General features: G+C 45.5%; 1 protein-coding gene and 1 long non-coding RNA gene across 2 annotated transcripts in view; one reads left to right on the forward strand and one right to left on the reverse strand.

The window, feature by feature from the left end:
* Positions 1-23,918, reverse strand: part of lingo2 (leucine rich repeat and Ig domain containing 2) — an 86,439-nt gene that overhangs the window by 50,307 nt on the left and 12,214 nt on the right. The gene's annotated exons all lie outside the window — the stretch shown is intronic.
* LOC132465664 (uncharacterized) lies at positions 11,792-12,695 on the forward strand. The gene is made up of 3 exons (XR_009527665.1): positions 11,792-12,041; positions 12,146-12,389; positions 12,482-12,695. It is a non-coding gene; the product is annotated as an uncharacterized LOC132465664 (long non-coding RNA).

The following is a 23,918-nucleotide window of genomic DNA, read 5'->3' on the forward strand; positions in this document are numbered from 1 at the left end:
GCACACTTTACACCAGACTGCTGTCTTCATGCCAACTGTTTGGCGAGGTGGGAGAACTTCTGGCTCGTACCTCACATCGTATTTTAGACAGTATTCTACTCCAGGTCATTTTTCTTCCACGTCGTTAGAAGTCGGGGGGATCTCACGAGGACCGACCGGTGTGGCTTGTCACCGTGCCAACAGCATCACCCCTACGCCCATCATCAGCTCGGCCAATGGGAAGGGTCCCTTATTTGGATGCATATTGGTTATCTGGATTGTTAATGATGATGGAGTCAAAGGTGGTGTCCTGATGGTCTGCTGGATGAACGCGGTCGATGGAGAGCAGGCTACGCTTGAGGAGACGCACATTGATTAGCTTCAGGAGTGTTTTACTTTGCTCATTGATTCCAATTAACCACACATTTACCAAAACTTAAGGGCTGATTGTTTCTGTGGACTGGAGGAACAATCCAGAGTGGAAACTTCCATTTGGGTACAACACACAGATGACCCACCACCTGCTCAGATCAGACAAGGCAGGCCGCCCCAGTGCTCCTAATGAGATACGCAGGGAAGCCTCGACAAATCAAACCATTCATGGTCCAGTTCCCCATGAGGGGGCATGCATCCCAAAGTGAAGGCATACTGTTTCCATCAGCAGATGATCTAAGAAGTATTAAAGAGTGAGTCCTCCAGTCTGTTCTCCTTCTGTCCCCTACCCTCTCCCTCTACTACCACTGCTCCCTCCACCTCCTCCTCCTCATCCGCCTCCTACTGTACCCCCACCTCCTCTTCCTCCTCCCACTCCCCCTCCTCCTTCTCCTCTTCTCCTCCTTCTCCTCCTTCTCCTCTTCTCCCTCCATCTCCTCCTCCTCCTCTTCCTCCTCCCACTCCCCCTCCTCCTTCTCCTCCTCCTCCTCCTCCTTCTCCTCCTCATCTCCTCTCCTCCTTCTCCTCTTCTCCCTACACCTCCTCCTTCCCTCCTCATCACCCCCTCCCCCTCAAGCTCCTCCTCTTCCTACCCCTCCTCCTCCTCCTCCTCTATCTGAGCTCTGCAGACCTCTCAGGAAAGCAGTAGGACAGAAGTAGGACAGTAGTAGGACAGTAGAAGGACAGCAGTAGGACAGTAGTAGGACAGTAGTAGGGCAGTAGGACAGCAGTAGGACAGCAGTAGGACAGCATTAGGACAATAGTAGGACAGTAGTAGGACAGCAGTAGGACAGTAGTAGGGCAGTAGGACAGCAGTAGGACAGCAGTAGGGCACAGAACTGCATCCCAGCCAAGAGAGAGAAGAGGAGGGTTGCCCATTGTTTGAAAACCATGTGCTGCAGCCCTTTCAAAGCACAAAGCATAACCAGTCCAAACATTTTACACCAACATTAAAGGGTTCTCGAGTTCAGAGGGCTGGATTAATCCTGAGGGAAAGGGTTTTCATTCATTCCCTTTGAAGCTCTTGGTGGACATTGCTGCAGTGGAGTCAAACTTAAACTTTAAAAGGGGATTCTCTTGTGTTTCTGTTACATGATGTTTCAACACCCATGACTTAGACTCACCACACATGACTTAGTCTCACAACACATGACTTAGACACCACAGGCATGTTAACCAGTGAGCGTGGTCTTAAAGAATGCTGCGTTAACATTTCAGCAGTGTTGTTTTACCACCATTTTACATTTGCATGGGAAAAACAGAAGAGAGATTTGATCAAAACAAATCAGGCGAAGTGTGTGTTGAAGCCAAATGGAGGCTGAAGTGAGTTGAGTACAGTTTAGTTTGTGGATTGCCTCTCTGTATGCGGGGAGAGTGCCCGGTCTCTTCTAATGAATAGCGAGCGCCGGGAAGTCATTCGGAAGGCCTGCATAATTATACGGGCTGAGGCAGCGGGCCGCCGCAACACCGGCTGTGTTCAGCGGCACTTTATTTGTGGGAGAATGCCTCCTATTTATTTGAACACGGTAATACCAGCACCTTAACAACCTATGCTTAAACATTAGACTCTAAAGTGCATCATTTTCTGTCAACCAGGGTCTCTGATGTCCCTGAGAGAGTGTGAGGAGCGAGAGCGGGATAAAGCCAGGGTTTTGCCGTGGAGAATCACCTCAGACAGACCGCAGAGCTGCAGTCCGTCTCAGGGGACCTGGGGATGGTCAGCTGACCTGGGCATTTACATTTAGGCGTTCAGCAGACGCTTTTAAACCAAAGCGACTTACACTAAGTACATTTGTCGGAAGAAGAGAAAAAACTATGGATCGCTGTGGGTACGGAGAGGATGTTCATAGAACCAAGTGTCAAGCACTAACAATCGCTAGGCTATTGCTATATGTTGTCGTATTATCAGCATCTACTGTAGTATCTATATTATCTATTGTAATTTTAGTAGTAATTACTGTGGAATCTATATTATCTATTGTAGTGTTAGTAGTATTTATTGTAGTATCTATACTATCTATTGTAGTGTAAGTAGTATTTACTGTAATCTCTATTCTATATATTGTCGTATTATCAGTATTTACTATAGCATCTATATTATATATTATATTGTAGTATATAGTAGTATTTATTGTAGTATCTACATTATATTTTGTAGTGTTAGTATTATTTATTGTAGTATCTATATTAAAGATTGTAATTTTAGTTGTATTTATTGTAGCATCTAAATGATCTATTGTAGTGTTAGGATTAGCAGTATTATCTATTTTATATATTGTAGTATTAACAGCATTTATTCTTGTATTATCAGTATTTACTGTAGCATCTATATCATCTATTGTAGTGTTAGTAGTATTTATTGCAGTAGCTATATTTTATATTGTAGTGTTACTAGTGTATTTCTGCTGAGGCAGTGACAGTAGACAACTTGAAAACCATTCCTATTGCAGGTGTGGATGTTCTCCTCCGAGCTGCTCTGGTCTGAAGACCTGCCCCAGCCTCCAGCAGATATGGTGCTTCAAACGACCCTACTGTACACTCCTTCAGTCTGACAGACAGACACACACGCAAACGTCCACACACACACACACACACACACACACACACACACACACACACACACACACACACACACACACACACACACACACACACACACACACATACAAACACACATGCACATACACACACCAACACACCCACACACACACACACACACACACACACACACACACACACACACACACACACACACACACACACACACACACACGCACACACACACACACACACACACCCCATCACCGTGGGGCCTGGGGTGTGAAGGTCTTGCGTGGAGCCCACTGGGTAGAGACAATAACCATATCTCGGTTGAGCGGTACGGGCCTGGAGGGTTTCCATGGTGATAAACTGCTGACATGCTGAGGAATCTGAGCTGCTCAACATTTTGAAGGGTGCCACTTTCCCCCCACAATAGGTGGAGCCTCCCCCCCGAGCCAACACACCGCCGCAAACAACAGCGGCCTGTCAGCCAGACCGGCCTCCATCACCCTATCAGAGCCCCGGGAGGAGGTCTGGTCTGATCTCCTCCAATATCACCTCACCTTCTCCTCGCTCCCTCCTTCTGCCTCCTGGCCTCCACCCACCCTCCTCCACCTCCTCTCCTCCAACGCCATGATCTCCTCTCCTCAACCTCCCTCGCCTCCTCTATTCCAAATCCCTGATCTCCTCTCCTCCACCTCCTCTCCTTCCCCTCCCTCACCTCCTCTCTTCCCTCTTACTCACCTCCTCTCCTCCCCCTACCTCACCTCCTCCCCTCCCTCTTACTCACCACCTCTTCTCCCCCTCCCTCACCTCCTCTCCTCCCACTCCCTCACCTCCTCTCCTCCCCCTCCCTCACCTCCTCTCCTCCCTCTTACTCACCTCCTCTTCTCCTCTCCTACACCACCCTCACCCCACCAGCTCCAACACAACCTCCTCTGTTCCCCCCCACCCTCACCTCCACCTCGACCTCCTAACTTCGACACCTCCATCCCCTCCCTCCTCCCTCCTCCCTCCTCCCTCCTCCGTCATCCCCATCTCCTCCCTCCGCACCCCCAACTCCTCATTTCATCCTACATTGTCCCATCTTCTCCTTCTTAATGTGCTCCCGTCTGTTTCGGGGACATCACCATCTTAACATGTTGACAACATGTTGATAACTTGTTAGCATGGATTGTAGTTGTGTTGCTTGTTGCTGGGTAGAACCTGCAGCTCAGTCTCACACTGAAGGGAACATCACAGAACATTCTAGGCCAAGGTCAGAAGAAGCTAAAGTATTAATTTGTGAGAATAACCGATATATGAATTAATGATGTGCACTAATTATGGTTTTAATTATTTACAATCAACGGGACGTAGCGGCACATCTCTAAGAGCAGAAGTATGATCTGCTTTTTAACGGCGGTTGAAACTTGCTGTTCTAAGGTAGCTGGGGGGCGGAGGAGGCTGCATGGAACCGGAGCGATGGAGACCAAAGCTGCCATGTCTCCTATGTTTTCTCCTCTCATCTTCTGCTCATTGTCGTCTCTCCGGTCGGCAGCCCGTTGCCCGGTAACCGTATTGATCCGTCTCCTCTTTCTTCCTCCAAGTTTTCTTTCTAGTGACAAATCTCTTGGTTGGTCTCTGACGGCGGTACTGTTTTCTCCTCATTTAAACCGACCTCGTCTCTCGTCAGGGAAGACGACCACTTCTTTACCTCCGGTGAGAAACATAGCTCCTGCTCCCCCTCAACCTGCCCTTCACACTCCATCCTGTCCTAACTCTATTCTACCCGGACTCTATTCTGTCCTGACTGTATCCTGACTCTGTTCTGCCCTGACTCTATTCTGTTTTCCTTCTGGCCCAGATAGTGAACAGCTCTTAGAGAGTTCAGGATCAAGACTCTATTAGAAATGCAGATACATCTATACATCTATACATACTACACAGCTTTGTTGAATAATTTAGTCTGATTGGTCAATTACTGCGCCCCTGCGGTCGGATAAATCTGAATTGGTGCTCTGAGTAACAGAATGACGCTATTCCCACGTAGAACTGATTATTTCTTTGGCAGCAGCACAAAGCGACTCCCCACACATTATCTCTCACATACAAACATCTACTACACACAACGTGTTTCAATCAACATTCATATCATTCCCAGCCGCTGGAACATTGAACTATCAATCAAATTTCACCGTGTACAGTGTCTGCTGTCACATTCCATATTGCCCTGGCAACAGAGCGACAGCTTCTGCATCGCCATGGCAACCAAGGGTCCGAGGGTCCGCGGTGAAGACAAGAAGATTCCTCGAGGCGAACACAACGTGATCTGCGCTCCGCTCACCACAATACTGACCAAACATGGTGCAGTGTTATCTACTAGCTGAACCCAACAGAGCTCTCTATCCACTACCTAACCCCAAATGGCTCCATATCTACTAGCTAACCCCCACAGAGATCTCTATCCACTACCTAACCCCAAATGGCTCCCTATCTACTTGCTAACCCTACAGAGCTCTCTATCCACTACCTAACCCCAAATGGCTCCCTATCTACTTGCTAACCCTACAGAGCTCTCTATCCACTACCTAACCCCAAATGGCTCCCTATCTACTCGCTAACCCTACAGAGCTCTCTATCCACTAGCTAACCCTACAGAGCTCTCTATCCACTAGCTAACCCCACATTGCTGTCTATCTACTAACTAACCCCAAATGGCTCCCTATCTACTAGCTAACCCCACAGTGCTCTCTATCAGCTAGCAAACTGCTAACCCAACACTGCTCTCTGTCTGCTAGCTAACAGCTAACCCCACATAGCTCTCTATCTGCTAGCTAACGGTACAGTAGGTGTGTGAGGATTAATGTTGTGAGGCTGACTGCTCTGTCTTCAATAGATCTGAGATGGATGGACGACAGCACTATCGTGACACCACCCTCTGACATGTGACCCAGCAGGAAGTGCTAATCCGCCGGGCGTGGCGGAGCGTCAGCAGCCTGTGAGCGGAGCGCTACGTTCTGCACCGATCGATGCTCGGGTCAATACTCTGCTCCCTCCTCACACAGGAAACACAACCAGAGGACGTCCTTCTGCTAATGTGGACATTACTCTGGAAATCCTGTGCATAGCGTTATCCTTCCCCCGCTTGTCTTGTGTAGTACTATACTCTATAGCCTAGCCTAGCATGTACTCTATAGACTAGCCTAGCGTGTACTCTATAGCCTAGCCTAGCATGTCTTGTGTTCTACTATACTCTATAGCCTAGCCTAGCGTGTACTCTGTATACTAGCCTACTATGTATTTTGTTCTACGATACTCTATAGCCTAGCCTAGCGTGTATTGTGTACTACTATACTACAGGCATTGGCGTGTAAACCTGATATTCAACACAATGACTCCAGACTCATAACACTGATTACAATATGTAAATATATTAAATAGCAGCTGATTATGCAAAGGGTGAATTAAAAAACAAGCTTTCTTATGCAGGTCGTTGCATTGCAACAGCTTGAGTAACAAGAACAGCAACGCTTTATTATGTAAATCTGAGGCTGCATGGAGCGCAGGCCGTCAACAAGAGATATGAATTATTAGAACAACACGCTCCACATACCTCCCAGCATACATTACTATGACTCTTAATTACATGTCAAACACCACCTAGAGCTGTCAAACACCACCTACAACCGTCAAACACCACATAGAGCTGTCAAACACCACCTACGGCTGTCAAACACCACCTAGAGCTGTCAAACACCACCTAATGCTGTCAGACAGACCTACTGCACACGTCAGACAGGCCTACTGCACATGTCAAACAGACCTACTGCACATGTTAGACAGACCTACTTCCCAACGAGAGAGAGGGGATGCAGGGATGAGAGAGGACAGGGAGCTGGGAAGAGGAATGGAGGGAAGCAAGGAACAGCTGAGGTCAGTAAAACGTTGTGGTTGCGAGTTGAAACGTCTTCACTCTGCCTGCGGGCAGCAGAAGGACTCGACCCTCTCTTCCAGCTGGGGTCATGCTAGAGTCCTCCTGCTCCTCAGTTTCAGCTCTTGCTTTCAACCTCAAAGCACTCGATTCATGTGTTCTGTGTGGAGGACACGTGTGTCCCTCGGTCGACGTGTGGACCAGAGGGAGCCCGGTGGAAGATCTGCGCTCTCAGTGAAAGTGCAGCCGCACGGCCCTAACAGGAGGAGCTCCTCAAGATCGGCCTGTAAGTGAGATTGTACAACAGAGACCAGCTCGCTGGAACGCGAGCTGGTTTATTTAAATATAATACATAGATGCCACTTCTGGTTTCCTCGTCACGTTAAAGTAAAAGGCAAAAGCAGTATTCCTGTTAGGCTGCTTGTTAGGCTAGTTCTCGCCTAAAACATTCATGCCGGTTATTACGTCGGCCCAGGCTAAAGCATGTTAGCATAACAGTCTTCAGCCTAAGAACAGAGTCAGGGTTGCCAACAGTCACGACCCTGCGTTCACACCAAAAGATGCAAAAAGTTGCCGCGCAGCACGATCCCATTCAAAGTGAATGTAGAGACGCGTTGCTGCTTTGCTGCCGCAGCACTTGCTGCCGAGAAAACCGGCAGCAAAATTTGATTTGCGGCGCAGCACGCCCGTGCCCGGCAGGGTGGCGGGCGCGTTCACGTATTTTGCAGCGCGTCAAATGCTGCTCGAGTTGAAATATTTCATCTTTTCGGCAGCAAACGCGTGATGACAGCCAATCAGCGTTCAACAGCGTTGCCACTGAGGCGTTGCCACTGAGTGACATGCCGTAACAGCCAATCAGTGTTCCTCCCTTGGAGTGACCTAGAGTTCACTACCATTACATTTATTTAGTAACTCGAAAAAACCCACAAATCAGCATTTTGTAGTGTAGTTGTGTTTACAGTTAAACTAAACTATGAGTATGCTAAAGGGCTAGAATAACAACCCCAAACAAAACCCAGTTGGGTAGCAGGCAGCACCAGCCTTCCAGGCTCCGAATGGTCTCATGAACCCATAAACGAGGGGCATTCCGACGTCTCTCCCTCTTCCACAACAGGTAAAGACATGCAATGCTCGTAATGTCGGCCATGGTTGTGAATTAATTCAGAAGCACCGCGGGCAAAACTTGCCGTGCCGCGAAACTTCCCGCGCTGCAAAACTGCGGCGCAGCAAAACTTTTGCTGCACGTCAAAACCTTTGCTGCGCCTCAAAACTTGATTTGCTGCGCCGCAAAACTTCGGCGACAACGCGTTTGGGCAGCAAATGCATCTTTTGGTGTGAACGCAGGGTCACGCTTTCACCATCAATCTCACGCTGTCACTCACACGCAAGAAATGTCACGCCAAATAAAAAATCCTCCCGTTCATTTTCTGCGGGAGCAGACTAGCAGCCGTAACATCTGCCTACCTACAACGTGACCACGGCAGTATTCTCTGATCGTTGATTCGCTGAAAACCACGCACCTGAAACGAAGTTGCGTTTGAAAAGGTCAGAGAGAGTTCAGAGCGTATAGGTTCGAAGTCGGAGCCCACTGATGCGCGTTTCAAAGTTTGGATGACAATTAAGCAAGGTAAGCAGATAAAGTAGCCTAACAAATCGAATAATAAATTGTCTAATGCAATAGTGTACCTTGTCACTACAGACGTAGCCTTGCTTAATCAGTCTAATTGTGTGCTGAGACAGTAAAGACTTCAACTAGTTGCAAACGTTTTCTCACGTGTGTTATGAGGGCTAGTTAATTGCTAAATAAAAGGATCATGTGCAATGACGTTTTGTTAGATGAGCTTGCTGAAATATTTCAAGAGAAAAACGGATCATGGACATGGAGAGAAGAATGAAGCAGAGCTTCAGCAGGTAAGCTATTCACAAAATGATTTAATGGTCAGTTGTTTGTTAGCAAAAAAAATGTTTGACACTAGCCTACCTTTTCATTAAAAGATGGACAGTGTGCCCTCCACCTGATACCTCACCACAACTCAAAATATGAACTTGTCTTACCAATGTTAGCACAGGAAAATCCAGGCCTACATGTAATTTTAATGGAGATGTCATGATTAGGCTACCATGTCATTATAAGGCTGCAGGTTTTTTAACACAGCCTACTTTTTTAGATAGAGGAAAGAGTGGAGAAAGACAATGAAGTGGTGGTGTTGCATGATGAGGTACTGGTGGAGGAGGAGGAGGAGGAGGATGTGGTGGAGGAGGAGGAAGATACAAGCACAGAGCCAACAGTCAAGCAGAAGAAAAGGGCCAAATCAGGGGCCGCTGCTTACAATTCCAAATTTAACAGTGCCTGGACTAAAGAGTGGCCTTTCATTAAACAGGGCACAACTGAGTTTCACTTTTGGTGTGAAGACCAAAAGTCCCGGCACGAGTTAGAATGCAGGCATCAAGGCAGGCAGATGTTCAGCGGCATATCACCAGAGAGAGTCATATAAAAAAACAAAAAATCCTTGACAGTACCAACAAAATGGATAGATTTGTTTGTTCGAGGGCTGAAGAGATGAATCTGGACACTCAGGTGATCATTTGATTCCAATCATATGTGTGCTTTGGCTATGCATTTGCACATATTCTACCTCAAAAGTAAATTCTTTGTAAACTTTTTTTTACAGGCTAGAAGGGCAGAGGTCAAAGTGGCAGTGACCCTGGTCAGCCACAATATCCCAATAGCCTTTGCAGACCACCTCAGCCCGCTATTTAAAGAGTGCTTTCCGGATTCTAAAATTGCCAAGAAGTATTGTTCCGCAAGAACAAAGACATCAGCCATCATTAACAAGGCAATAAGTCCTTATTTACTGAACGAGCTGGTGCGCAACATGAAGAGTAAACCATTCACTCTGTCGACAGATGGGTCCAATGATACAGGTGACCTTTTTTAATTATTTTCCCTCTCCCATTAGGCTTTTACATGGTGCTTGAATCCCACATCTGATCAATCCAACATATAATAGGTATAGAGAATGACAAGTTGTGCATTGCTTGAATTGCTGCTTTACTGTTTACTGACGATGGCGGATTCAATTATTGTCTGATTGTGTAAAACTTGTGGCTTTTTCTTAAGGAAAGGCAAAGATGAACCCTTTGACTGTCAAAATCTGGGAGACCAATGGGGTAGCCCATAGATTTTTGGATATGGGAATAACAACTGGAGAAGGCTGTGGCACTGCGGCAACCATTTTCAGCAAGATGGACTCTGTGTTGAAAGGGCACAGTATACCTTGGCAGAATTGCATTGCTCTTTCTGTTGACAATGCCAGCGTAAATATGGGAGACAGAAACTCTATCAAATCGAGGGTGCTGAAAGAAAACCCTTCAGTGTTCATCCTAGGTTGCCCATGCCACATAGTGCACAACAATGCCTCCGCTGCTGGTGCCGTGTACAGTGAGGTAAATTGCTCAATTAGTCTAGTCATAGAAGAAGCAATTGAAGACCCAGCTCTTCAGAGAGTACCTCCTTTCCTAACTTACAATTACTAGCACTACTTAGCAGTATTTGTTGTTGTAGGTTGAATGTTATTCTCCTTGCGAGTCGCTTTGGATAAAAGAGTCTGCTAAATGTAAATGTCATAGCATTATAATGTTAAGTTGGTATTCCATAGGAAACCTGTCCCATTTGCATTAGCAATTCCTTCTTTAAAAATAAAATAAATCCTTTCAGATCACAGGGTTCGATGTTGAGGACCTGGCAGTAGATGTGGGCTTTTGGTTCAAAGCTAGCACCAAACGTAAGAACATATTGGATGGTAATTCACTCATTTCATTTCTCAAGATCTAGTTTACATACAGATAAAGTAATTCTTTTTTTTTTTCTTTAATCATTGCACTGGTTGTTTGCTGTAATCTACATTTTATCGTCACAGAATTCTGTACGTTTTGTGACACAAGCTACATGGAGACACTGCTGCATGTGAGCACAAGATGGCTTAGTTTGGAGATGGTGGTCAGTCGGATTCTACGTCTCTATAATGCACTCAAGAGTTATTTTGGAAGCATCCGTAAGTATAAGCCTAGTTTTGATTTTGAAACCTATTTGATGTATCCATCTAATGTAACAAGGTATCAGTTTTTCGCTTGTCACAAGTTCACACAGTGTCAAGGAACATGAAAATGTTTAAAAAAAAATATTATTTATTTGTTTTGCTGTGCCTCTTCTTTAACTCCACAGATGAGAAGCAAGCCAGGTGTGTCCGGCTGCGTGAATCGTTCCAGGACCCAATGACGGAGATCCATTTCTTGTTCTACCAGTCGACACTGATAACTTTCACACATTTCAACCTGCTATTCCAGCGGCAAGACCCTTGTGTCTATCTACTTCATGAACAAGTACATAGCACTTATTGTTGCATTTAGTTTTTTATTTGTAGTTGAACTCACAAATATATAAAACGTTTAGAGCTGTCAAGCGATTAAAATATTTAATCGTGATTAATCGAATTAATGTCATAGTTAACTCACGATTAATCGCGATTAATCGCAAATTCTTTTTCTATGCTAAATATCCCTTGATTTTTTTGTCCCATAATTCTTCTCATTTTAATTCTCTTATCAACATGGTGAAGTGCATCGGCTTGTCTTGTGCAAATGATTTTTTATTGATAACAACATTGGCATATACTGATCAAAACAGGACGATACAAAAAAAGAGCCTATAGTGCAATTAAACGACTGCTTTGAACAAATGTCATTTGAACATAGCAGTCAGGCTACTGCTTCTTTGTTTTGAGCCAAAAAAAATTGTAAATAAAATATTTGCGTTAATTGCGCGATAATTTTTTTAACGCCGTTAAAATCGGTTTGCGTTAACGCCGTTAATAACGCGTTTAACTGACAGCTCTAAAAACGTTATTTGTCTGCTATACTATTCACGTCACTATTTTAGAGTTCCTTTAGCCCTGTGCCTTAAGTAATTGTATGAATAGGGATCATTTACAAGGGGGTATATTTTTTAGGGTAATGTGTGAGAGTCCGTATTTTCGCTAATCTAATTCTTCTATTTGTGTATTCAAGATCAGGTTGTTCGTCAAGAAACTCCTGTCCAAATTCCTGAAGCCAGGAGCTTTTAGAGGCGTCAATGAGGACACAGTGGACCTCAGGGATGAGGAGAGCCAATTGCCAGGTAAATATTAGGAGTGACAAAAACAATGGTTTTATATAATGTTTGCATTGTCTGCAGGTCTTCCGTTACTCTAAGCACTAAATTATCCATACATACCTTTTTAGATTCTCAGCTTGGTGTGGGCTTCACAACGAGGACAACGTTAAACCGCCTTGTGGAAGCAGGTGATGTCTCCATGGACTCGGCTAAAAACTTCCATCTCGCAGCCAGGAGCTTTTTTGTGAAGGCAGTCGAGTACGCCACAGCTAAGCTCCCTTTACATGACCCTGTGCTGGAGCATTCAAGGTTCGTGGACTTCAGACAAAAAATGGATACCACCTTTGATGATGTGCTCTACTTTGTTCATAGGTATGTATGCAGCCACCTGGGCTGTAGAGTGATATTGGTTCATTCTGATTCTGTTGCAAAGACCCTTTTCTCAAACCATTATATCTGTTTAGATTCAACCATCACCTGCCCTACAACCAACCAAGGGAGCAGGACCAGCTGAATGATGAGTTCCTAGAGTTTCAGATGATGGAGGAGGAAGATATACCTGCATCCATCTGGGGGGAGGCGGTCATCAGGACAAATGAGGATGGGGAGTACCACAGGATGGCCCCCCTATGGGTATATCTGGGAAATCATAAGAATCGGGCAAGTGGCACTTTTAAATTTCCCAAATTATCCAAGGTGGCCCAGATTGTGTTGAGCATGCCTCACTCAAATGCGGATGCTGAGCGAACAGATTGGCCTAAACAAGACTGACACCAGGAACAAACTGTCCCTTGAAGGCACCCTGTCGTCAATCATGACTATGAAAATGAGCAGCCTTGAACCCTGCTACAGATACGAACCTCCTGCAGAGGTTGTGAAGCAGGTGTTACGTATTTTCGTATTACGAGAGTCAATTGTATTACGATTGACTCTGTCCAGACCCTCTACTCCTTCTCCAGCATCACAAAGGAAGAGGTGGAGAATGTCATCAGGAAAATGAAGCCATCCACCTGTGCACTAGACCCCTTCCCTACAGCTCTGCTGAAGGCCAATATCTCTGCTGTCTCTCCACTCAAATTCCAGTCTGGTTTCCGCTATGGCCACAGTACAGAAACAGCCTTGGTCAGGGTCACAAATGACCTCCTGATGGCAGCAGACACCGGCTCCCCATCTCTCCTCATCCTCCTGGACTTAACAGCTGCTTTTGATACGGTTGACCACAATATTCTCCTTCACCGCCTGCAATACACCATTGGACTATCAGGAAATGTAAAGAACTGGTTCACCTCGTACCTCACTGACAGAACTGAGCACGTTGCCCTGGGCAAAGCAAAATCACACACCAACAACGTCACCTGCGGTGTCCCCCAGGGCTCGGTGTTGGGCCCCACACTGTTCTCACTGTACATGCTCCCCCTGGGTAGTGTCATTAACAGGCATGGCTTATCTTACCACTGCTATGCTGATGATACACAGCTCTACATCAGGACAACCCCCACTTCTTCTGCCCCTCTGCCAACATCCACACTGACCACCTGCCTGGAGGAGATAGAGGCGTGGATGAAGCTTAACTTCCTACAACTTAACAGCCATAAAACGGAAGCCATCCTTGTTGGCACGCCACATCAGCTCCGCTCCCCCACCATCACCAATATCACCTTCTCTGGCAAAAACATCCCCCTTTCCACATCCGTCACCAACCTCGGTGTTAAAATGGACCCACAACTTAATTTTGACACCCACATCAAACACCTCTGTAAGACAGCTTTATACCACCTCAGGAACATTGCCAAACTCCGCCAATCACTCACCCTGGCTGATGCAGAGAAGCTCGTCCATGCCTTTGTCTCCTCCAGGTTGGACTACTGCAATGCACTCCTCATTGGGATCCCTGGCAAGAGCATCCAGAGGCTCCAATACATTCAAAACAGTGCTGCCAGGGTCCTGATGAGGGTGCGCAAGCATGACCACATCACGCCCATCCTGAAATCACTGCACTGGCTCCCTGTCCCACTCAGAATTGAGTACAAGGTCTCCCTCCTCGCCCACCAGTGCCTTCACGGACTTTCCCCCCTCTACCTTCAGGAACTCCTCACCCCCCCGACAAACTCACGTACACTCCGTTCAGGATCCACTCACACCCTCCAAACCCGACATACGAAGCTGTGCACCATGGGTGATCGGGCCTTTTCTGCTGCTGCCCCTAGACTATGGAACGCCCTCCCTGACCACCTGAGGGCTCCACAGACTACAGCTCTTTTTAAACGGAACCTCAAAACCCATCTCTTTAAAAGAGCATTTAGCTAAACTTTCTTTGAGGTTCCCCTTTTAATCGTTTTTTTTTTTTTTTTTCTCTGAAGCACTTTGAGATTCTTGAATATAAAGTGCATTATAAATAAAATGTATTATTATTATTATTATTATTATTTTAAGAATCTAAGCTACCCACACATAGACCCAATGAAGCAGGACCAAACATATAAGCCGTAAATACCATACATAGCCACAAGGGGAGCAAGACCTTACTGAAGGCTGTAATAAATACTTTAGCCACAGAAGGCAGCACCACAGACCAGGCGAGAAAGCCGAGGGTTATCTCACATCGGCTCCCCCCACTACTTCCGGACCGCGCTGTTCAGACCATAAAAACCTACAGATCGAACATTATCTTCAGAATCTTCCGGCAGCTATTAGACATACATCATGGGTTAATGTTTTTGATCAGCTAGGAGATACTCGCACGTGCTTAGAATACATCTTCAATCTCTCTTTGCTTCAGAGTATCAGTTTACCATACCGAAAATACTTTATACTAAATAAAGTCTCTTTAAAGCTATTCCTTTGGATTCGATCACTTTCCTTGAAGAACTCAGCACAGGCCAAAACTGCCACTGTGGCATACAACAGGCCTAATATCTAACTGCTGAGGAGTGCACACACACACGCGCCAGCCAGCCAGCCAGCCAGCCAGCCAGCCAGCCAGCCAGCCAGCCAGCCAGCCAGCCAGCCAGCCAGCCAGCCAGCCAGCCAGCCAGCCAGCCAGCTCGCTCGCTCTGGGGAGCTGGGGTAACTTTTATGATTTTGAAATTTCTGTCTTTATTCGAGATGCCTGTCTTTATTTTGTAATGGTGCAACCAATATATTTTTAAAAAGCGTTTCCATTCTTTAACCTTTTTTCTTAAATGAGGGTTTATACTAAGTAAACGAGGACTATTTAGTAAAAAAATAAATAAAAGGGTTGTCAAAAATATTCCCCGCTCACGCTAATATTTTAGAGTCTCACTCCAGCCAAAGTCCCAAAGTTGGCAACCCTGACAGAGTGCTGTGGGTCCCAGTCCCAGAGCCTTAGCTAACTGCTGGAGGGACTTCCGGTGAAGGTTCAATAGAGTTCAGTCCTTGGTTCAGACTGAGCTCGCCTTGAGCAGTTAGCATGCTGTGCTAAGTGCTAGCGTTAGCATTGTGGCTCTCTGTTGTAAGTGTGTGGGGGAAGAACAGGCAACAGTATCCTCATAATACAGACGCTTCGCGGGCAGCGACAGCCCCTCTGCCGGGAGGCTGGGAGACAACAGAAGGCCGGACGCTCCGTATGTCTCAATGAGGAAGATTCACCATTCTGTCCTGAGGACTTCTCACTTCATCATGAACAGAAACAGAAGGAAGCCACGCAACAGAAGGAAACCGCCATTTGCAATTCAATGGAAAACAAAAATAGTTTAGTCAACGGTTTAGTTAGTTAGTTAGTTTGGTCATCGTGGCACGGTTTAAGCAGTTATTAATTTGAGTCATCAGGAAATGTCCAGAACTAAAAACTGAAAACACTGAGTCAGGATTACTTCTGCAACAGCAAATCATCAGTAGGGTGAAACTATCCTCCAGGAGGTCTGAACACAGACAGCACGGTAAACAAACCTTCAACACGTCGCTGTATGAATAATGGAGATCAGAAAGTTTCCTGTCCCCAACCGGCCTGAGGAACTGGGAGGGTCAGTACCTCACAGCAGTCATCGTCTCGTGTCTCCGGTCTGGGTTTACACAGCCAGTTTGTCTTTGATTCACACAATATTCACGACTTGCTCTGCTGAGCGAGCCTCATGTAGGAAGACAACTGTTTTGTTGTGCATTTCCTTCCATCAAGCCGAGTGTTGTCCTCAATAAGTTTGAGAAGCGAGTCACCCTTAATTGAAACTTCAGTTTGCAGATACGTATCTGGGGCACATTTGACAACTTTCAGCTTGTGTAACACTAGTGTACTTTAGCTTGTGAAATGCTGGTTTACTTTAGCTTGTGAACCGCTAGTGTACTTTAGTTTGTGAAAAGCTAGTGTACTTTAGCTTGTGAAACGCTAGTGAGAGATAAGTCAACAGAACTCAAATGTACACTGTAAAACTCACTGAAATCGATGTTAAAACCTGGAAAGTTTCCAACATCATATCACTGTTGTCTGGCTTTAAATAACTCATATTGCAGCCTCTCAGTGTCCATCAGAATGCTAGGAGACTCAGGACTCAGTCTCCACCAGAAGGCTAGGGGAATCTGACTATTCCAGAAGGAGAAGGCTGAACTGGGAGAATGACTCAAGAGTCACCGCCCTCTAGGGTCCTGTCCCAGGACTCAATATTCACCTCAATGTCCGGCTCAGCATATTTCCTGGGAATTCTGGACCGCCTCCTCATTGTGTTTCAGCCCAGGCGTTCTAACGATCCCTCGATCCCCCTGCCTGGCTCTTATGAGTCTGAGACCCTGAAGACCACAGCGTCACATCGATCAGACCCATCACATCAAACGGACGGCCGCGTTGCAGACAGGAAGCCATTGGATTCAACCTAGAGCTCATATGTAAACAAGACTGGAGAAACATTGTTCTATTGTCTTAGAAATGTCCATGAAGTCAGTCATGTTGTTCCATAATCCATAATCAATGTTGATCACCCAAACAAATACTAATCCTCTGTTACAATGCAGAAATGTACAAAGAAAAACCTATGGAGCCTATTTCCATAGGAACCATAGGTTTCCATAGGTTCTCAAAGAAAACACAAAGACCTGTGAAATGTGACCTATACCCTTCATCAACACCCCCTCCCACCCAGTGTGCAAGTCTATGTGCTTATCCGACTTATTTACTACCAGGCAGAGAAAATCAACAGTCGGAGGTGGGAAGTATCATTAACATAACTCACTCCTTCTTTATGACACCTCACTCCTTTATAAATAAACCTCACTACTTCATTGAGAGACCTCACCCCTTCACCAACACAGCTCACCCCCGCTGCGTTCAAAGGCATACAAAGTTTGCATGATTCCTTCTGAAGATATTTGCCAGATGAATAAAGTGATGAGTGTGACTGTGGGGGGAGAGAGAGTGGGAGAGAGAGAGTCGGAGAGAGAAAGTGAGCGAGTGGGAGGCAGGAATAGGAAGTGGGACAGATCTTTAAGAAGTGAATACATTTCCCGAGCTGTCACCAGAAGGTAGAGGGCCTTTTTGAAACGTCTGGGCATGTTTATCACCAACAAGGTGGCAGCTGAGTACAACCAACGCTGCAGCAGGCTGGGTTCTGCCTCTCTGAAGAGGAGCCGTGCTGGCTTAGCTAGACGCTACACTAGCTGTATACTGATAGAGAGGGTTTAGCTAGACGCTAGATGCTGGCTGTATCCTAATAGCAGAGGTCTTAGTTAGAGTGGGTTTAGCTAGACGCTAGACACTAGCTGGATACTGATGGAGAAGGTTAAGCTAGAGAGGGTTTAGTTAGATGCTCTCTGTATCCTGGATGGAGAGGGTTGAGATAGAGAGGGTTTAGTCAGAGAGGGTTTAGCTAGAGGCTACACACTGGCTGTATCCTGATGTAGAGGGTTTAGTTAGATGCTCTATTTATCCTGGATGGAGAGGGTTTATCTAGAGAGGGTTTAGCTAGACGATAGACACTGCTTGTATCCCGATGGGAGAGGGTTTAGTTATAGAGGGTTTAGTTAGACACTTGCTGTAGTACAGAGGGTATAGTTAGACTCTAGACACTCGCTGTATCCTGGATAGGGAGGGTTTAGTTAGAGAGGGTTTAGTTAGACTCTGGACACTCGCTGTATCCTGGATGATGAATTATGAATCCAGATATCCTCTCCCATCAGTATCACAGGGGCGGACATTTGGACATTTGCGGCGGGCTGCAGGGGAGGGGCTCCCCATATTTAGAACAGACATTCCTCCTCACCGATAACAACATGGAAGAAGCAGAGGGCTTTCACTTTGAAAAGCCGATGTAACATTGCCTGATAAAAAAATGTCCCTTTACAAAAATGAATGCATTTCCTCCCCTAATCCATGTATAAAAGACACAAATTCCTGCAAAGAAATTACCAGAATTTAGGCAATTAAGAATTTGACTCTAATATATGACATTTATAAACCATTTATAATGCATATAATATATACTTACAAATTGTAAGTACAATACATAATTATTTACGATAATGTATGTACCATAAATGTACCATGTATTGCATATGGTATATTTACCATCAATTATACATTGTTTGTAGTATATAGTATACAATAAAAGTGTTATATTTTAGGTAAATAAAGTGATATTTCAACTCATCATCTCTCCAGAAATAATTTGATATCATTCTTATTATTTATTATTTAATGCAAACCAATGAATGAAATAAGAAAACATCTACTAAATCATTCATATCAGTGCAGCTAGTCTGTAAATTGAATCTTATCAGAATTATTTTCTCATGAGGAGGAAATGGTCCGGATTATTGTGCTCAATAGTTTGAAAGATGTTAGTTTGTGATAAAACATATTGATCTGATCCGTGGTGTGAGACAACATAAGGGTCTTAATGAAAGAAACTACCGGATATATTACCACGCACACACACACACACACACACACACACACACACACACACACACACACACACACACACACACACACACACACACACACACACACACACACACACACACACACACAAACACATACACACACATGCGCACATAGGCACACACACGCACGCATGCACACACACATACACACACATACACACACACGCACAAACGTACACACACAAGCACGCACGCACGTACACACACACACAGGCACACACACACGCACACAGGCACAAAGGCGCTATAGAGATGATATAGAGATGATATAAAGGTGATATAAAGGGAGTGTAAAGATGACATAAAGATGGCATAAAGATATTCTTGTAACCGTTTAGAGTCGTTCCGTTTGAGAGAGACTTTGTAAATGTCACTGCGTCGCATGGCGTGCTGTAATACTGCTGCCGCTGTTGGACTGCTGTACTTTATACTTTATCTCCGCTCTTCATTTAACATTCTGCGTCTTCAATACCAACCTTAACACCCGCCCAATCTCTTAACTGGAGGACATGTGAGGAATATCACACCCCACCAGCTCACAAATAGATCCTCTTAAGACAGACGGCTGATTGTTATGTAGTGTTGGAATTGTTAGTGTTCGGAACAGTAACAACACATATATATATATACATACAGATACTGTATATGCATACATATATAAATACATATATACGGATAGTATGTATATGCACATATACATTCATATATATACAACATGCATATATACATACATACATATATATATACTACTCTCTACTAGTAGATTAATATATATTGGACCATATATATCCACTTTCTTGTAGTCTTATTGTGCAGTGTAGCAGGTCTGTGGTGCATGCAGCAGACATCGTAGATATTCCTGTTCAACACCGCTCTGAACTTAGCGCTGTTGTTCCTCGTAGAAAGAGACAATGTGAGACAATTTGCTTCCATCCTTTTAGTAAGGAACATTTCTGCGTGACTTGGCCGCCCGGCTGTTATCGGGGTTCTGCAGTGTTTGCTGTTTTTGTTCTCTCAATGTCACGCTAGCATTCAGCCCGCAACAACAAATCAGGCTGCTCTTTGTGTCTCAGGACGGCTCCTCCTGTCTCCTCCTCCTGGCCGCCGCGGCCCTCATTGTCTCCAACGCCTCGTTATTTATGGAAACCTAAACCTGGGGGCGGAGCCGGCCTCCAGCAGCCTCCTGCCAGGGCTTAGAGGAGAGCTTCAGCCTGGTTCCCCACCACGTCTCACCTGGTTGTCTGGTTCCCCACACAAGGAACCAATGCTACACACGACCGTCCGTAAGGCCTGCAGTCAGAGAACCAGCGATACTAACTCTGATAGAACCACCACAGCCTTCTACTGCAGAACCACCCCTACCATCTACTGTAGAACCACCTCTACCATCTACTGTAGAACCACCTCTACCATCTACTGTAGAACCACCCCTACCATCTTCTACTAGAACCACCACTACCATCTTCTACTAGAACCACCCCTACCATCTTCTGCTAGAACCACCACTACCATCTTCTACTAGAACCACCACTACCATCTTCTACTAGAACCACCCCTACCATCTTCTACTAGAACCACCACTACCATCTTCTACTAGAACCACCACTACCATCTTCTACTAGAACCACCCCTACCATCTTCTACTAGAACCACCACTACCATCTTCTACTAGAACCACCCCTACCATCTTCTGCTAGAACCACCACTACCATCTTCTACTAGAACCACCACTACCATCTTCTACTAGAACCACCCCTACCATCTTCTACTAGAACCACCACTACCATCTTCTACTAGAACCACCCCTACCATCTTCTGCTAGAACCACCACTACCATCTTCTACTAGAACCACCCCTACCATCTTCTACTAGAACCACCACTACCTTCTAAAATAACCCCCACTGTTGATCTAGCTGGGCTTGGATGATAGCAGCCGGTGTCTCCTGGTTATTTTGGTCCAGGCCAAGGGGGGTGATGGAAGAGAGCGTTTACCTTACATTTACATATGTAGGGCATTTAGAAGACGCTTTTATCCAAAGCAACACAATAAGTACATTTGTCAGAAGAAAGATAAACAACAATATATCTCTGTCGGTACAGTAAGGATGTTCAAAGAACCAAGTGCCAAGCACTAACAGTCGCTAGGTTAACCCGTTCCCTGTATACAACAGAGACAGCTAGGGCGAGACGCTACACGAGGCAAAGTACTATTTTTGAGTGTCAGGACGTACGACATACACTATAGAAGCCAGAGAACCCCCTCTAAAGGTCTGACACGAGAGATAAAGAGTAAACCCTGTCTTTATTGCCCCCCTGAGTCGTACATCAGGCGGGCGCGGCCCGGTGGGCCCGGCCCGGACCTCTCCCTCCGAGGGTCACATGACCCCGCTACACCTCACCGTGTGTGTGCTTGCCGGGTTCACACGCGCGCAAATCATTCCCTGGCCCTGATTCAATTTCCAGGTCTTATGTGTCGCACTTCTTGCGCCGCCCGTTGCTCTGACGACACGGCCACCGCGTCGTAGATCTCGTTCCGCCTACATGGCCGCCGGCGTTACCCAGGGTGCACTGGGCTCTGCCTGCCAGCGCCGCTGTAATAATTCATCCTCAATGAGCCATTAGCTTAGCGCTGTAGCTGCTGTCCCGGCCAACAGAAGGCGTTTATTGAGCCGCCGCCGCACCGCGGCTAAGCTAATTGGATAGGCTCCATTGTTTCTGTATGGCCGGCGTGTCCCTGCTTGTTTGTATGATTAAGTGCACACGGTCGCTACGGCGATACCTTCATGTAAGGCATTGCCCCCCCCCCTCCCCTTACTCAGGTGGCTAGACACCCAGGCCCCCTGTTAGCCACCGTTCTGCTAACCTCACCTTCATTACTCAGTACATTAAGAACGGATACACCGGAACCCACCTCTGTTTACGACCTGCAAAACAAAACACGACACGAACTGTTACTCATTGGCTAACACAGAGCTGGAGAGAGTATCAGCCAATGGGAGAGCTTCTGAGGAACGGTCTGTGCTGGGTACAGTCATCTTCACAGAGCCATTACCTGTAGGATCATTTGGGTTTGGCTGTGATCAGCTTCGCTCTGCGGTGGAGGTAAGCACTGTCTCCCTGCACTCTTTCTCCGCTCTCGACAATAACGCGATGAAAGCGTCACGTGACTTAAGCAGTCGGCGCTCGGACCAAAGGCCGAGCCTCTTAGTCACACGTTAGAGCGCCAGTAAACAACATGCTCACGTTAAACCCCTTACTGAATCACTCCTCAATGCACAACCGATGGAGTGAAACGGGGAGATCTGCTGTTGGGCCGTCCGTACATCACCACAGTAACTGATGGGATTACTGCTGGCATGTTTGTTTTATTAAGCCTATTGCCAAGTGTAGTAGAAATACGTTTCACTCTGTGCTAATAGAATACGTATCCCTCTGTAATAACATACGTATCACACTGTAGCAATTTAATATGCATTACTATGTAATAACAAACGTATCACTAATAATATAATACATATCACTTTGATAATACCATACCTCTCACTCTGTAAAAATAGAGTACATCTCACTCTGTAAAAATAGAGTACATCTCACTCTGTAATAATAGAGTACATCTCACTCTGTAATAATAGAGTAATCTCACTCTGTAATAATAGAGTACTCTCACTCTGTAATAATAGAGTAATCTCACTCTGTAATAATAGAGTACATCTCACTCTGTAATAATAGAGTACTCTCACTCTGTAATAATAGAGTACTCTCACTCTGTAATAATTGAGCACATTTCACTCTGTAATAATAGAGTACTCTCACTCTGTAATAATAGAGTACTCTCACTCTGTAATAATAGAGTACTCTCACTCTGTAATAATTGAGCACATTTCACTCTGTAATAATATAATACGTCTGACCCTGTAATAATAGAACATGTGTCAATCCATCAGAAACGACTCACTCCTACAGTGCTCAACAGACACCCGGTGAAAGGTGTTACATCACAAAGTGCAACGTGTCTCGTTAGCCTGTCCTCCGTGAGGTCCCCAGCCCCTGCAGGCTGGTTCGGTGACCTTCAGTTAAACCTCGACTCCATCGTGTTACCTTCCTGTCCTCCAGACAGTCACTCTCCTTCCGACAGATGTAGAGCCGGTATTCTAGACAAGTACACACGTACATTATAGCTGTTGTGATATGATTGTTTTAGTGTCCAACCCAAGGGGTAGGGGGTCATTATAGCTACAGAGCTCCTAGCAAGCAGAGATCCTAGTGAAGCACGCAGCTGGGGCCTGCATACATATGAATCAAAGGGCAAACCAGAAGCTACCAGTCAATCAGCTACTAGCATGCTTTAAGAAGCTAACAGCGTAGACACAGCCCAGGAAACATCAGCGCAATACGTTAGCCCCATGCTACAATCTATGGTACAGCCATGTATTGTACCGTATATCAGAATGATGTATTACAAGCTACATGCTTCATGCTACAGCTGTCCATTATCAGCGTGATATATTAGCCCACTGCTACATTCCGAAGCTGTAAATTAGCTATGGACAGAACAATAAATTAGCTACATGCTACAGCTGTGCATTATAAGAGTGATATATTAGCCCCATGCTACATGGCACAGCTGTATATTAGCCATGGACAGTACAATAAATTAGCTACATGCTACAGCTGTACATTATTAGCATGATACATTAGCCCCATGCTACAGCCTTGAGAGAGAGTTCTGGTTTCAGGCGGTACTTAGCGCTGGGCCGCTCTGAGAAGCTCTTAGCCTCTGCCTGATGCTCGCTGGCCAGGAATCAGAGCGGAGAGTCACTCGGCACGTTTCATGGAAACTCGTTCATAATTCAGTGGTTTTGTTTTGTCACATATTTTGTGTGACTGGCTCTATTTAGTGCAAGGCACAGAATATTTTCCCAACATCTTAATTATGTATACATGTTGGCTTTATCTGAAAGAAGAAAGGCTTTCCTTTCTTTCAATTCCAAAAGTCTAATATGTAACTAAGG

The sequence above is a fragment of the Gadus macrocephalus genome, chromosome 10, assembly GCF_031168955.1.
Source record: "Gadus macrocephalus chromosome 10, ASM3116895v1".
Taxonomy (NCBI): Eukaryota; Metazoa; Chordata; class Actinopteri; order Gadiformes; family Gadidae; genus Gadus; species Gadus macrocephalus.